The sequence below is a fragment of the Salarias fasciatus genome, chromosome 5, assembly GCF_902148845.1.
Source record: "Salarias fasciatus chromosome 5, fSalaFa1.1, whole genome shotgun sequence".
Lineage (NCBI taxonomy): Eukaryota > Metazoa > Chordata > Actinopteri > Blenniiformes > Blenniidae > Salarias > Salarias fasciatus.
Window position 1 is genome coordinate 16,547,744 of NC_043749.1, and position 14,576 is coordinate 16,562,319.

General features: G+C 40.2%; 1 protein-coding gene across 3 annotated transcripts in view; it reads left to right on the forward strand.

Annotated features, from left to right (window-relative positions):
• Positions 1-213: 213 nt before the first annotated feature.
• The window catches only part of arhgap9 (Rho GTPase activating protein 9), a 54,188-nt gene continuing 39,825 nt past the window's right edge, over positions 214-14,576 (forward strand). For all 3 annotated transcript variants that reach the window (XM_030091353.1, XM_030091354.1, XM_030091355.1), the window contains exon 1: positions 214-472. The gene's annotated coding sequence lies outside the window, so the exon portion shown is untranslated. The remainder of the gene's footprint in view (positions 473-14,576) is intronic.

Consider the following 14,576-nt stretch of genomic DNA (forward strand, 5'->3'; position numbering starts at 1 on the left):
CCTCGAGACGCTCAACTATGACTTTCATTTGGTGCGCTTGTTTTGTTGCTTAATACAACACCGCTGGGCGGGGCCGTCCGTTCAGCACACGCCTTTTATTCCGGACGACGCCGTGCTATAAACCCAGCACTATATTTTGCGCAATTTGATTGGTTGCGGGCAAAATCATATTGCAAGATTGCACCCAATGCTGGTGCTGCAGACCCCGTGTAGTCCAAGCTATTTTTTATCCGCTTAAAGAGCGAACAGGCTCTATCATCATGGGCTTCAGGGGCGACTTTAATGCCCATGCGTGACTGTTAATTTGCCAAAGTGCACAGCGGAGTTGTTCCCTGTGCCTCCATTAGATAAATTATGTGAAGTTATCAGTACCCTGGAGAAAAGAGCGCAGCAACTTTACCAAGACGCAACTGCTGGTCTCTCTGCAGCTCGCTTCCAAAACACAGCAGAGCTGTCACCGCGTCGCTGCAAGGTGAGTGATGAGTCCTGCACATGCAAATCTCTGCTGCATTTATATTTATGCAACATGATGATCACCGTCCGGGATTTATTCTACCGTGGTGTAACGCAAAAAATCACAGTATGGTATAGTTTATATTCGTTTTTATGTATTTGTTTTTGCAGGAACACACTTTTCTGTGTTGTTATTGCCACGCTTGGCTATCGACTAAAAACTAATGCGAACAGAAATTTAAGGCAGCATTTGTGTTTTTGTTTTTTCGTAAATCCTGTGCTCTCCTCCTCAGTAAACACTTATTTTTGTGCGTGTTTTTTTTTTCTTTTTTCACTAACATGTCGTTAAACCTTACTTTGGTTTAATACATAATAACCAAGCATCAGAATGGTTTCACCTACTTTAAACTTCATGCAAAAAGTTTCACGTGTTCTCAGTATAATGAAGACACAGTGTGTGGATAGTCAATTCTGTGAACCTTTGCAACCAAAACATGTTATGGATTCAGCAGGTGAATGGGATTAGATAAGCTTCTGTGTGTATGTAGCTCTTAAGAAGTGGGGTTGTACTACCAGTCTTTAACTTGTCTTCTCTGCTTCCCACAATGGGTGAACATTTGGGTTACAGTTCCTAAAATAGTAATCTTTCTTTTTCCGTGACACTTTATTTTTCCATTGTGTTAAACCACACGCATCTCACACTGGCACAATTACTCACATATGCCTGAAATGCTTGAGAGTCACAAGGCCATTGTAGAAACACTAACGTGTTCTAACCTCCAACCATTTCCTGTGGAGAGCTTCCTGTTCGAATCCTCCTATATCTGCACACATATAACATCTGATGCAGTGTAGTTTCACACAGTGATTCTTTCATTTGGTTTTTATCATCTTTTTAAATGTCACTCTGGTAAGATTTTGTTTTTCAGCGCTTTATAATGGGCACGCATTATCTGGAAATACTTGCATGCTTCTGCAAGGTAGCCCTCACAGGCTTCTCTGAAACGGCGTGGATGGGTTAACCACAGAGTGTGATGGAAACAGTTTGACTGACGTACTGCATTTTTGCCGTTTCATAATCGTTCTTAAGTCCATACAAAGCAGGAGATTTGCTCCCTTTTTGCCAGCCTGTGACGACACAGGCTCGAAAGATTATTCCCCCCTTGCAACTTTGCTGATTAAAAGTGCCCCGTACCATGTGCAGTATTAGGAGAGTTACAAGTTCAGTGTAATCACTCGTGTGCTACACTCAGACTTCTGCTGAGGATCCCAGAGCGAGATTGAATGAGTGAAATGTTGTGAACTGTTTTACCACAGAGATTACTCTGTTCTCCAGGGCATTTGAGCCAGTCTGTGATCTATATCCCTATGTATGAAACGTATAGCCGCTTCTGCTTGCACGCTGTCGGTTGCGTAGCAGGATTCTACGGTGACAGATCATGAACGACAGCGAAAAACCTCATCTCACTTAAGTACTTTGTACGCACCAGGACACAGACATAAAACAATTGCTCCTCCACCTGCAGCTTCATGGCATCTGGTCCTTCAACAGACCTAAATCCCCACATGCGACAGATGGATGCTTTGTTTTTGGTGTTGCATTTGCTGTTTTGTCACTTGGTTTTTGTTGTATTGTTGTTGCCACAAGTTTCTGTCATTTGCACCTTTTATTTGTCCCAACATGTCCACATGTTACCATCATGGGATTTATCACTTCATGCTTTGTGCAGCAATGGATTTCACACTGATTATTCAATTACGGTGTATTTAAACCACATTGATTTGTATTTAAATGCAGTTCTAGTTTATTCACAGAAACGACTGAAGCTGACTCACCAAAAAATCACATTTTTTTTTCAGGTGAAAATGTTTTACGGATGCATTAATTAAGTGATATGGATTCATTGTTTGCAGTAATCACTGATGCTTCTCACCTATTGCAAGATGTTTGTTTTTTTTTATTATAGTTTATCACCATCGCCTCTTTATTACAAGTGATGTTGCACTGATGTGAATGTGTGCCCAGAAGAACACAGGATCAGAATAGAATATGTAGTGGAACATATTTTAGCGTGACTTTGTGAAGGACTGTGCTGCACTCTGCCCAAAGCGAGCTGGAGTAGCCTAGAGCTCTCTGCCATATACATAAAATGAATGCCTGACTTTAAATCCAATTCCAGACAAACATCTCTCTTGAGTATGCAAGCAATTGGCGTAAATGTTGTAATTTTTGATAAACTTCAAAGAAGTTCATCAAAAGTGAAGGTCTGGTCTCTGAACCTTTCAAAACACAAAGATATGCATATGAATAAACCATGCATTAGACCACTTTTTTTAAAATTAAGTTTAACGGATTGACTTACTAAACCAAATCATTGTTGCACATTCTTTCTTAATCAGATTAATGTTATTATTTTAATATTTACTCTTGTACTGCTTTATAGAGGTACACATCACAAACTGATGTGATTCAGACTTTTTCTTTCCAGTTGTTCTGTCCTATTTATCTTGTCTCTGGTATTTTCACTACTCACTCTTGTCTCCTGCATGTTTCCTCCTCACTGCATTCATGAACCTCTTCGCTGGCCTCCTTTCCTGTCAGCTCTGTCCTCTCCATTCTTTTCCCTACATAACTGTCATCTTTTTTCCATACATGAGCAAACCATCTCAACTTTATGTCTTACACTTTCCCACCAAACTGTCCAACGTGAGCTGTCTCTTTAATGTACTTATTCACAAGCTGTCCTTCTGATCACTCCCTTTGAAAACATCATAATCCTCAGCTCTCTCACCTCCAGTTCAGTTTACTGTCTTGTGGACTGTGTCTCTATTTCCTAGTCCTAACTATACAAAGTTATACAATACAGTCTAACAAGCAACCTGCGGGCCACATGTGACCCCTATCCCCATACTTTGCAACTTGCATGCCATTTTCCACAATTTGATAAACTATTGGTTTCATGTGTGATGGTAGGGTAGTCATTTCAAGCACATTTAAGCTTGTTATCATTTTAAATTACTCCAAATTACTGTTTCCCTGAGTTTATTTCAGGAAAAAATATCAAATGCATTCATGGTGATTGAAATCAGAGACATGCAAAAATCCTTTTTCAGTAAATTAGCTGTGTTGCTGTAGATGCGCTTGGTCACAGTTTGGCCCCGTGGAAGTGCGGATGACATTGTTGTGGTTTTCACAACGATCAAAGTTGCAACTCAACAAAGCTGGTCTCACTTACCAGAAACTCTTTCATCACAGATCAGATCTGAAGCGATTCAGAGAACTGTCTGGGAAGTTTCAATTTTTTCTATGGTTTCTCACTTGATGAATTAATAATCTCTCTGCTTCTTCTGTGTGTTCATTAATAGTCAGATTGTTTCTTTCTCAGCTAAATTATCTGAACTTGTAAATAAGGTGAATTCAGTCATGATCGGCCAGTCTCAAGCTGCTTGAATGTACAATGAGGCAAAAATGCATTTAGTCAGTCACCAGTTGTGCAAGTTATTATGGTGGAAAATAAGGATTTGGTAATCTAAACTAGCAAGTTCTCTGGCTCTCACAGACATGTAACTACTTGGTAAAGAAGCTCCTCTGTCCTTCACTCGTTACCTGTATTAATGGCTCCTGTTTGAACTGGTTATCTGTATAAAAGATACCTGTCAGACAGTCAGACTCTGAACTCCACCATGGCCAAGACCAAAGAGCTGTCCAAGAACACCAGGAACTAAACTGTAGACCTGCACCAGGCTGAGAAGAGTGAATCTGCACTAGGCAGCTGCTTTGTGTGAAGAAATCAACTGTGGGAGCAAAATGGAAGACCATTGATAATCTCCCTTCATCTGGGGCTCCACGCGAGATCTCATCCCGTGGGATCCAATTGATTATGAGACTGGTGTGCAGATATCTCAGAATTACATGGGAAACCTGGTGAATGACCTGCGGAGAGCTGGGACCACAGTAACAAAGGTTACCACCAATAACACACTATGCCGACCAGGAATGAAACCCTGCAGTGCCAGCCGTGTCCCCCTGCTGAAGCCAGTCCACGTCCAGGCCTGTCTGAAGTTTTCCACGCAGCGTATGGATGATGCAGAAGAGTACTGGGAGAATGTCATGTGGTCAGATGAAACCAAAAAAGAACGCTTTGGTACAAACTCAACTCGTGTTTGGAGGAAGAAGAATGCTGAGTTGCATCCCAAGAACACCATACCTACTGTGAAGCATGGAGGTGGAAACATCATGCTTTGACCAAATATTTTCCGCCATAATTTACAAACACATTCTTTAAAAATCCTACAATGTCATTTCCTGGATTTTTTTCCTTCCCATTCTGTCTCTCACAGTTGAAGTGTACCTATAATGAAAATTACAGACCTCTGTCACATTTTAGTGGGACAACTCGCACAATTGGTGGCTGACTAAATCTTTTTTACCCCACTGTATCTGACGGGGTTGTGCAGCTGCATTATGGTTCAGGATAATGCATAGAACCAAGTTGCACTTTAACTAAGGTCCTGCATAAAGTGTGCTTAATTGCACACTTGTACAGAAAGGTGGCCCTTTCAGCTTACATTAGCTTTGCAAGTGATTCACTAGGAATCGGATCATAAGTGAAATCGATTGCAAACATGAGTATTTAGTGCTTTAGACTCTGGTTACATGAACGCAACCTGTTGAAAATCGTATCGCTCCCATGTCTGTTTGCATGCATTTCAAATGCAGTGAATTAATGGAGCCCATAGCTATGGTATGCACAAAGTGAAACATAATGCATGAGGTGTTAGTGGATTAGATTAGGAAATTGATTCAAGCAATGAATCTGAATTAGTGAAAAAGAAAAAAAAAACTTCAGTCACAAACTCAAAGTTTGCATCTTTAATGAAGTGAGCAAACAAAAGTGAGCCACATAAATAAATGTATCTCATCTCAATAACAGAAGCATATCTGTTTAAGACTGAGCTGATCTGTCTCTTTTCCAAACACTATAAAACAGAGGAAGTAAATCACATCCTTCTACATTTATTTCTTAGCGCATTCATCTAGGAATAAGGGATAAATAGACATTATGTGTTATTCGGCATCTGCATAAGACATATTCCTCAGTGCACATCATTTGTGGATCAGTATGTTGGACCTGTTCAAAATCCGCAAACCATTTTTTTTTTGTATGTTTTATATGCTGTTGTCAATGTGTAGCTTCCAGGACATAAATATTCCAGTGTGTAGTAGCTCCAGTTGCATTCACATATGTGCTCTGTTTTAATCCAGATTAATCCTGCTTCCTTTTTTTAGTATCACTGCGTTTCAATAGGTTGTGTAGGAACAACTCTATAACCATCCGCTTGGCAGCAGCGATTACTGGCAACAAGCTGGGAATAAAACTTTATGTCAAAATAGAACCTGTGTCACAAAGTTTAACTGGATAAAAATATTCCTCTGAGTTAAATTAATTAAGTTGGCTCATTTCAAGTTAAACAAATCACTAACTTTATTTAAAAAAATTGTGTCTATTTTTCAACCAGAAATAGTAAACTGCAAAAAATTTTTTCCTCTCTCCAAATGTGCACATTAATGTTTTATTTATGTACTACGCTCGATAAACGCTCCCCTTTACTCTGTAGCATCAAGTACTTGAACTTTTCAATTTGAAGGTCCTGTGTATAAACACTTCCACTCATTACTGATGTCTGCCGGAGCCTGTTCCTTATTTGTATTTGTGTAATGTTGCTTTATTGAGCAAATAACCCCTTTAGCCCTGTGCAGGCATCAAAGCCGTCTCTGTGTGTGTGCGCCTCCTCCCTATACCGTTAGCCTTGGGAGTTTTAGCTGCTCTTTCCTTGTGCCCCAGCAGTATCGCGCTCACTTTCAGCTGCACACGGCTGAAAGTGGGTCTTCGACTTGCCTGATAGCTTTTGACAGCTCACTCTCATCCCCGGTGGATCAATGGAGCTCAGCGCTCTTCATTAGAAACATCAATGTACCGCACATTCCCACAGGCTCAGCAACAACCCGCCAGCCCAGCCAGTCAAGGTTTCTTTCTTTTTTTTTTTTTTTTTTTTCCATTCCGTGAAACATCAGTCTTGACTTGTATGTGACATTTTATTCACTTCAGATGGGAACTGTTGGAGAAAGAAGTCGAAAATAGAGCTGCTTGGTGCATGGAGATTCTTTGTTTATGAGCATGATGCTCTTTTTTTTGTTTCAACATCACTTTCCATATTAAAAGAATTGGACCGTGTTTTTATCAACAATATCTCAAGTAACAATCAAATTCATCAGTTTTTTAAATTTCCATCCATACAATCTTTAAATAATCATTAACACATGAATAAATCAGTGTCTCATGGCAATCGTGCTTTGACAAAGACAAAATCACCAGTCATTCTAGTTGAGGATGATTAATTTAAACCTTAGAAAAAGAAATATTTTTCAAGAAAATACTGTGGTTTTGGTTTTCCGATGAGTCAGTTTGATCTGTTATATTTAATTTATTTCATTACAGACTGATTGATAGTCAGGTACAACAGTGTGAAATCACCAAAGCGATTAATCCGATAATGTGTATTTCAATTTGACAGTTGTGTTATTTCTATTGTTTTGAATCTTACTCCAGAATTCATTTTCTAACTAAATGCAAATTTAAATAAAATGTAAATCTTATCCTGCACAGAAAAATCCAGTTGTATAACGGGCTTATAACTGTGATGATACCACAGCGCTACTTTCAAAGTGAAATCATAAGGTGAGATCAAAATTTTATGCTGTTTCTTTCTTTAAGCTGCTTATTGAATATAAAAAAGCACTTTCATAAGCTTTTTTCTATTACTGGAATAAGCTTACTTATAAACAAGCGTACCAGCGGTGTGTTTTCAGTTTTTTTTTTCTTTAAAATGCACGGGCTAATTAAAAAAAAAAAAAAAAAAAAAAAAGGCGATGCTTGAATTAATTCTTTTCAAGAGTTTAAAATGCCCCCTGGGCAACGCTGCATCACTTCGCCTAAATGGCAAAAGAAAACAGTGGTCTGTCTGCTTGTTGTTTATATTCAAATGGGAAAATGAGAGCTTGAATGTTATACAAGTGAACTCTCTGAAGGAGTCCGCTACGTGTCGATGCAGGCTGCAGGGTTCATTGTAAACACAAGCATTGCGTCAGCAAACGCTTGAAATGATGGCATCACACATATGAAATGTTGTTATGTGCAACAAGAAAGGAGGAAGAAAAAAAAAAAAAGAAGAAAAAAAAAAAAGAAGAACCCATACTGGAGAAAGTGGAGATGCTAGTTGGTCGCAGAGGTTGTTGTCATGATGACAGTGGCGAGCGTGAGCCAATGGCTGCTTTACTGTCATCATCTGCTTTTTGATTGGTCCTCTGATAATTTACTCAGCTAATCACCGGAGGGATGCATCCCACCTGTTTAGTCACATATACACACACTCACACACACTCACGCGCACACACACACATTCAGCAGGCAGCCATCACACTGGGAAACACAGTGTGTGTTTCAGTGTCTCTCTCTGGTCTGATCATCAATAATGCATGGCTTTGGGAGGATGAAAGGCTGTTTTGGCTTGAGGCATGTGTCTCATATGGAGAGAGAGACATCAGCGCTAGTAGTTATAACTGTACATCCATAGACAAAGTGAATTCTCCTTTTCAAGGCTGTCCTCAGCAGAACTGCTCATCAGGCTGAGAGTGGGCAGATTTTAGGCTAAATATGTTGATTGGCTACTCATAATACAGTGAGGACAGCGGTATTTGTTCTTGACTGAAAGAGTGTTGATTGTGGTTTAAATTCTAAGAACAGGAACCCAAAAAATTGAAAGTTTGACCCAACTTTCGGTGTGGCAGCATTAACACTCTCGAAAAGTAAGCATCAAATCTTGAGTCATCAAAGCTTAAAATTTCACTTAGTTATCATGTAATCTGTTTCAGATGTAGTTTAGTCGAAGGAATGTAACATACAGCTTGGTTTAGCATTGATTTTAAGCACATTTCAAGGAGCTTCTGTGCTTGTTCTGAGACATACTGCTGTGTTACAACTCCTTTTAACCATAATGCATGATGTGATGCAACACTTCACGACACAGGCATCACCTGACTGAAACTTTGGAGCCAGTTTTGCAAACAAGCCGGGATGCTTGTTTGTCTGTGGCGATCACACGCAGGCCGACTTCTGCGGAAAAGCTCAGATACGAGCGGTTTGTTTGGCTGACGCACTGATGAAATCAGCTGTCCTGTTAACATGAATTGACTCCCTTTCGCTCTCTGCTCGGGTAATTAACATTATTGAACATTGTGTTTCACGTTTGGGGTAAATACAGTATGGTGAGCGTGCGGCTGAGTGCGCGTTTGCGGATGTGCGAGGAAAAAGCCTTTGAAGTTCCTCATTCACCCCCATACTCCTCTTCCCCACGTCTCATCTCTCTTTGAACACCGTGTAGCCATGATTATTAAAGCCGCCCTCTTTCGACTTCAAACGTATGGAATGAATATGGATATGACATGACACCAAACTCTCCACCGTCAGCCTTCGCTCCGGTGCAGACGTGCCGTGCGGCGAGGTTTGGCGGTCCCGCCGATCCCGATCTGTGTGGGAGCCGAGCACGTCATTCATTCATGGGCTCATCTTTGAATCGAGGCTCAAACTATCTGGAGTCAGTTTTCTATTGTTCGAACATTGCAACAGCTTTTATTTCTTTCAGCAGCCCAACTTTATTTTCCCCTGATATTGTTTCAGATTTTACTTTCATCTCCTGTCTTGTGTTTTTCAATTATCCCTTCTGTATGTCTGTCTTTTATCAGAAATCAAGATTAAATAAGACATATTGTTCATGCTTTTTACTAACAAGCTATTACTAGTAATTTCAGACTTTTCACACATCAAATCAGTTTTATTTAGCGCCACGACACAATCATATTCTGACAATTTCATTGTGAAAAGACAAAGATTCTACAAGACCACATGTAGGCAACAGTCATCAGGAAGTAATGTTTTACAGGAACAGACTCGGAGCTTTTCTGCAGCACTGGCTGGAGTTGGGAAATAGCAGAAGAAAAAGGAATAGCACACAGAGAGACAAACAAACAAATAATTTGACGTCTGACAGCAAGCTAATCAATGCCCACATCACAAACTCCCCGTTCCACAGTCTGAGATCCAGCAGGACAGTTCCACACGACAGGAGCCTGATAGCTGAAAGCTCTGCCTCCTGTGCTACTTTTAGAAAACCGAGGAGCCTCCAGTAAACCATCACTCTGAGAACGGAGTCCTTGGCTGGGACCTGACAGATCTTTGAGATATGATGCATCCTATTTTTAAAAGCTTTACTTGTTGAAAGAACTGTTGAAAGAGGAACCAATGACGTTAATAAAAGCAGAGGTGTGAGATGACGGCTTACAGCGGGGGTGCCTTTAATGACAAATATAAAAGTGTAAATATTCCTCTATAGCTGGAAGTAGATATGTTTTGTACTAAACAAACGTTTCAGGCTTGATTATTGTCATGAGTTAATCTATGGTGGGCTTCCTCTGACTGGCTGGATAATGTGGCTGCACGGCCCGTGTGTCCCATATCATTGCATGTCACATGTAAACATAATGATTTTTCTGCTCGATGCATTTCAGAAAGTATCTTCCGTCCTGTTTACATGGTGTTTTTATGGCGACAGCAATGGAAATGCAATTTATTGATCAGCATTAAAGTACATCATCAGACATAAACACGTCTCCATAACTAGAGTTTTTATGCAAACCTGAAAACTGTCTGCAGCATCAACCACTGTTGTAAAGGATGTACCCTGCAGTTTGCTCAGTATCTGTTAGGATAGACTCCAGCCTCAATTTATGACCACAGTCTGGAAAATACGAGTATAATACATGGATGTTTTTACTCCCACTGTATCAGGTATTCTTTTTGTACATTTGTGATAAAAGATGAACTCTGACTTGACGTTGATTCAATTTTACAGCTTCTTAGTACTTTTAAGGAAATACTCAAAACATGCAAAGTCTTTTTTTTTTTTTTAAAGAACATAGCAAAACATCATTTTTGGTTGTAATGACTTGTTTTTGTGTGGAACCTCTTTTATATTTCTAGAAATGTCACTGTATGTGAGGTATCCACTAATCAGCTAATATCAAAATTCCTGCTGTATACGAAGAGAGATTTCACTACTTTATGCTTTTTTTATTGCAGCGAGGTGTGTTCAGACATCAAAAACAGTCTGAGGTGATCCTGGAGTTTACTTTCATAGCTGTTTCACTGTTTATATCCATGTTGTGTTCCTGTGATGCCCATTAGTTGACCAGCCTGCCCTGTGTTTGGATCAATAGTCGAATCAATCAGCAGAACATCTGGTTGTGTTTGTTTGAGCAGGGCCTCCATCACTCTGTCCCCACCCCTCACCGTCCGCCATGCTCTTTTTTCTCCATTTCAGATATGGTTTGTCTGCATGGATGGGTAACAAACAGCCAGATGATGCTCTCTGGCTCTGTGTTCCTCTCTGTTTTCATGTGTCGGCGAAGCGCCGGCTGAAAGAGGAGAGGTTTAGTTGAGGCGGGGTCAGCAGGGGTTCATCGAGTAGATGTAGGATAATTTGACGGCATAAGATTAACCGTGTGTTTCTGTGGATAAATCTTTGATTTTATGCAGGGCAGAGCTGCTCGCTGGCGTCCATTTTTCCGCCTCGCCATTCCCATAAACCCTCTGCTTTGTAAACACGATGAGAGGTTCCTTGTTGTGATTTCGTGTGTGTTTTAAAGCTTATCGTACATATGGATCTGAGTATGGAGTGAGCTGGTGACACTGTAAACTCAATCTCATCACTTTTTCGGCGGGATGCTCGTTCCCTCGCTGGCTTTCTCACATGCATGCTTGCACAAATTGTATACTTTCTATTTCTTCAACTCGGTCTGACTTCCATGCACACAGAGTGAGCTGGAGCGAAAGCACTCAAGCAAAGCAGACAGACCCATCACATGCAGCACTTACTCTTTTACTCCCATTTTTACTTATTTCTCTCCAATCTTGTTTTTGCCCTGTCTGTTTTCTTTGCCGTGTCTTTGGTTTTTGTTGTCAGTGACCCATCACGAGGACCCGGTGCTTGGCTCAAGCCGCCGAGCGTCTGTCTCTTCCACCATATGGCCTTCTCTGTATGTTGGGGTGTGTGACGCCAGTGGCCTCTCTGCTGCTTTGTGCCCCACAAATAGAAACACAGTCTGGCCTCATTTTCCACTTCATCGACTGTCCTTCAATATCATCACACTTAATTCTGTCTTGCTGATTGATGAATTTGGATATTTACTAAATTCTCATCATATGAGTTACCACAACAAGTAATACAGCTTACACCACATTGACTTGTTTTCAACTTGTCTCTTCATGAATTCCATTTCACCTCAGTTTTTCGCCTAAAAGCATTTAGATTTTTCTTTAGTCAAATAGTTGTTCAGTTTGCTTTAGTGAATCAGACCTAACAAGTATATTTTAAAATCGTGAGTCACTGGATGACGAAGAATGACAGCCTTCCTTTTTTTTGTTTTTTTTTACAAATGGTTTCATTGGTCTCTGTTTGGTAGAATAGTAGCAAAACCCACAGTAATAAAATCACAGACTTAAATCCTTGCTGTAGCAGACTGATTTGCATACAACTTAATAATTTGTGTTTGTGTTTGTGTCTGCAGCGGTAAGTCAGTGATGATCATAATCTGCCCTACAAATTCTAAGTCAGATAAATTTGTACTAGTAAAAATGTATATATTGCATATATGCATCGACCTATCTTCTGCAAGCCAGTTTTTTCAGGTCAGTGTCACGGTGGACTGGAACCAATCTCAGCTGACCAGTGCTGCACACTAAATTCCATGTTTATTGTTACGTCGATATTAACCTGTGAAATATACAAAATTGCAGAAGAACGACTGAACTGAGATGAATTATGTTTCCATGATGGAACAAACAAACTAAACAAAGCAGATGAACTCAGTGGAGTCACAGCTGGTCTAAAGAAACGTCAGTTTTCTGGAAAAAAAACTGCAATCAAAGCAGAAAGGCATTCATGTTCATTTCAGTATATCTTCTCTTATCCCTTTGATTATCGCAATACTTAACATTATTTTTGCATGTTTCATGTCCACCTGCTGAAATTCTTTTTTTTTTTTTTGGAGGGGGGGGTTCTGTTATACTGAATTTAAAGTTTTAGAGTTTTTAGAGGATATTTATTTATAAGTAAAGAATGCTAACCATCACAACACTGTGCTAAACACGTGCACTTATCTGCACGTTTTCTTCCTTTTTCTGTCAGGGTGTTTTAGCAGCGTAGAAAGTCAGGAAGAAGCAAACAGGTGTAACTCTCTTCCTGTGTGTGTGTGTGTGTGTGTGTGCGTGCAGAGTAGGCGTATGAATAGACATGTCTGTGTGCTTTGGCTTTTCTTTCAAACTAGAGCTTTTTTTTTCTCCCCGTAATCTCTGTAAGTAGTAAATAACACATTCCAAAAGTCATGCAGCAGGATTGTTAAGCCAAAAACAACTGCTAATCTCTGCTTCAAGGCTCTGTTCTGCAGCTATTAATGCCTGTCGCAGGACAGAGCTGTGGTCTGAAATGTGTAACAGGACAACTCGTCATCTCCCATTTTAAGAATGCAGTTAAATAATCATGTATTAACTGATGAGTTGCAGAATATAACAAAACTTCTCTTGATGTCTCACTCTGTAGAACAAATAGAAAGGATACGGGCCAAACTGTGGTTGAGCTATGATGTGTCTTTGCAGTTTCCTGTTTGCTTCTGACTTTTCCCTTTATCCTTCCTAAGCTAAACTGCACGTTGAAAAAGGGGTTTTGCAAAACTTGAGCCAGTGCAAGGATATGTTAAAAAGCAGACTGATGTTTCACTATTTTTGGACGTTCCATTTCTCTCTGCAGAAACCACTCTATCGTCAGCTATTTGACATGCGTCTCGCACATAAACAGAGTCTATGCTGCAGATATAATCCATTGTGAGACTGTCATTTCATATCACAGCTTATACATTCCAAGGGAACAAGAAAAACTGGCCATGTTTTACAAAAACAAAGAGTGGGCTTTTAGTACACCGAAAAAACTCAGCTGTGAACCAGAGGAGAGCCTCTTTATATATATTTAAAGGCCTGCACACTGCACACCCACAGCAGTGTTTTCGCTTGCTCCAGAGGGGAATTCTAATCATCGATGGCTCGACAAGCCATGTAAACATTAGTTACCAAGTGTATAACAAGGTATTTTAGGAGGGTTTTTTTTATAGCCTTCGTGCCAACACTCTGCAAATATATTTAAACACATTTTAAAGACGGGTGTGAACATGTATGTTAAAAAAAAAAAATGTTAAAATGAAAAGAAAGTTGCATTTATGTGGCCAAGCCAAAAAATATTGGTGGATCTGGTTGCTAATGTGCCTCATTTTCTGCATTTCAATGTATTTAAAATGTTTATAGTCAAGATTTATTGACAGGAAACGTGACAAGGAAGAAATATGTGATCTCAGTGTATATTTCCTGTGCTATGTCTCCAGCATAGTTTTCACAGTCTAGTGATTCATACACACACACACACACACACACACACACACACAAAAAAAAAAAATGCTGCATTAGTGTGAATTTCAATCAATCGTCTGTTTAGTTAATCTGTTCATTATCGGCGGTGATGTTTATCCACTGTCCTCACATGTTGTTTAATTGTCTTGGACATCGTCCTGCCTCCTTTACAGGGAGATTCCTGCTGCCGACAGGCGGTCCTGCGAGCCATATGCTGGTACAGAGGGGCTTTACTGTAATTCTCTGTAGTCGTGGGGGTTGCAGATTCATTCCTGTGCTTTAATAACAGTGGGATTATCAAGGTTCAGCCAGCTATCCGTGCCCTGCTCTCCATCAGCTTCACCCACTCCTTCCCTGCTCCGGTTCTTGATTCGGTTTATCTCATTAAGACCCTCCTCTCCTCCTCTGTGTCTCACAGACATGTTCCAGGTGTCATTCTGCCTGTTCTGCAGGTATCTCGGGATGTTTCCCTTTCGCTCTGTGTGTGTGTGTGTGTGTGTGTGTGTGTGTGTGTGTGTGTGTGTGTGTGTGTGTGTGTGTGTGTGTGTGTGT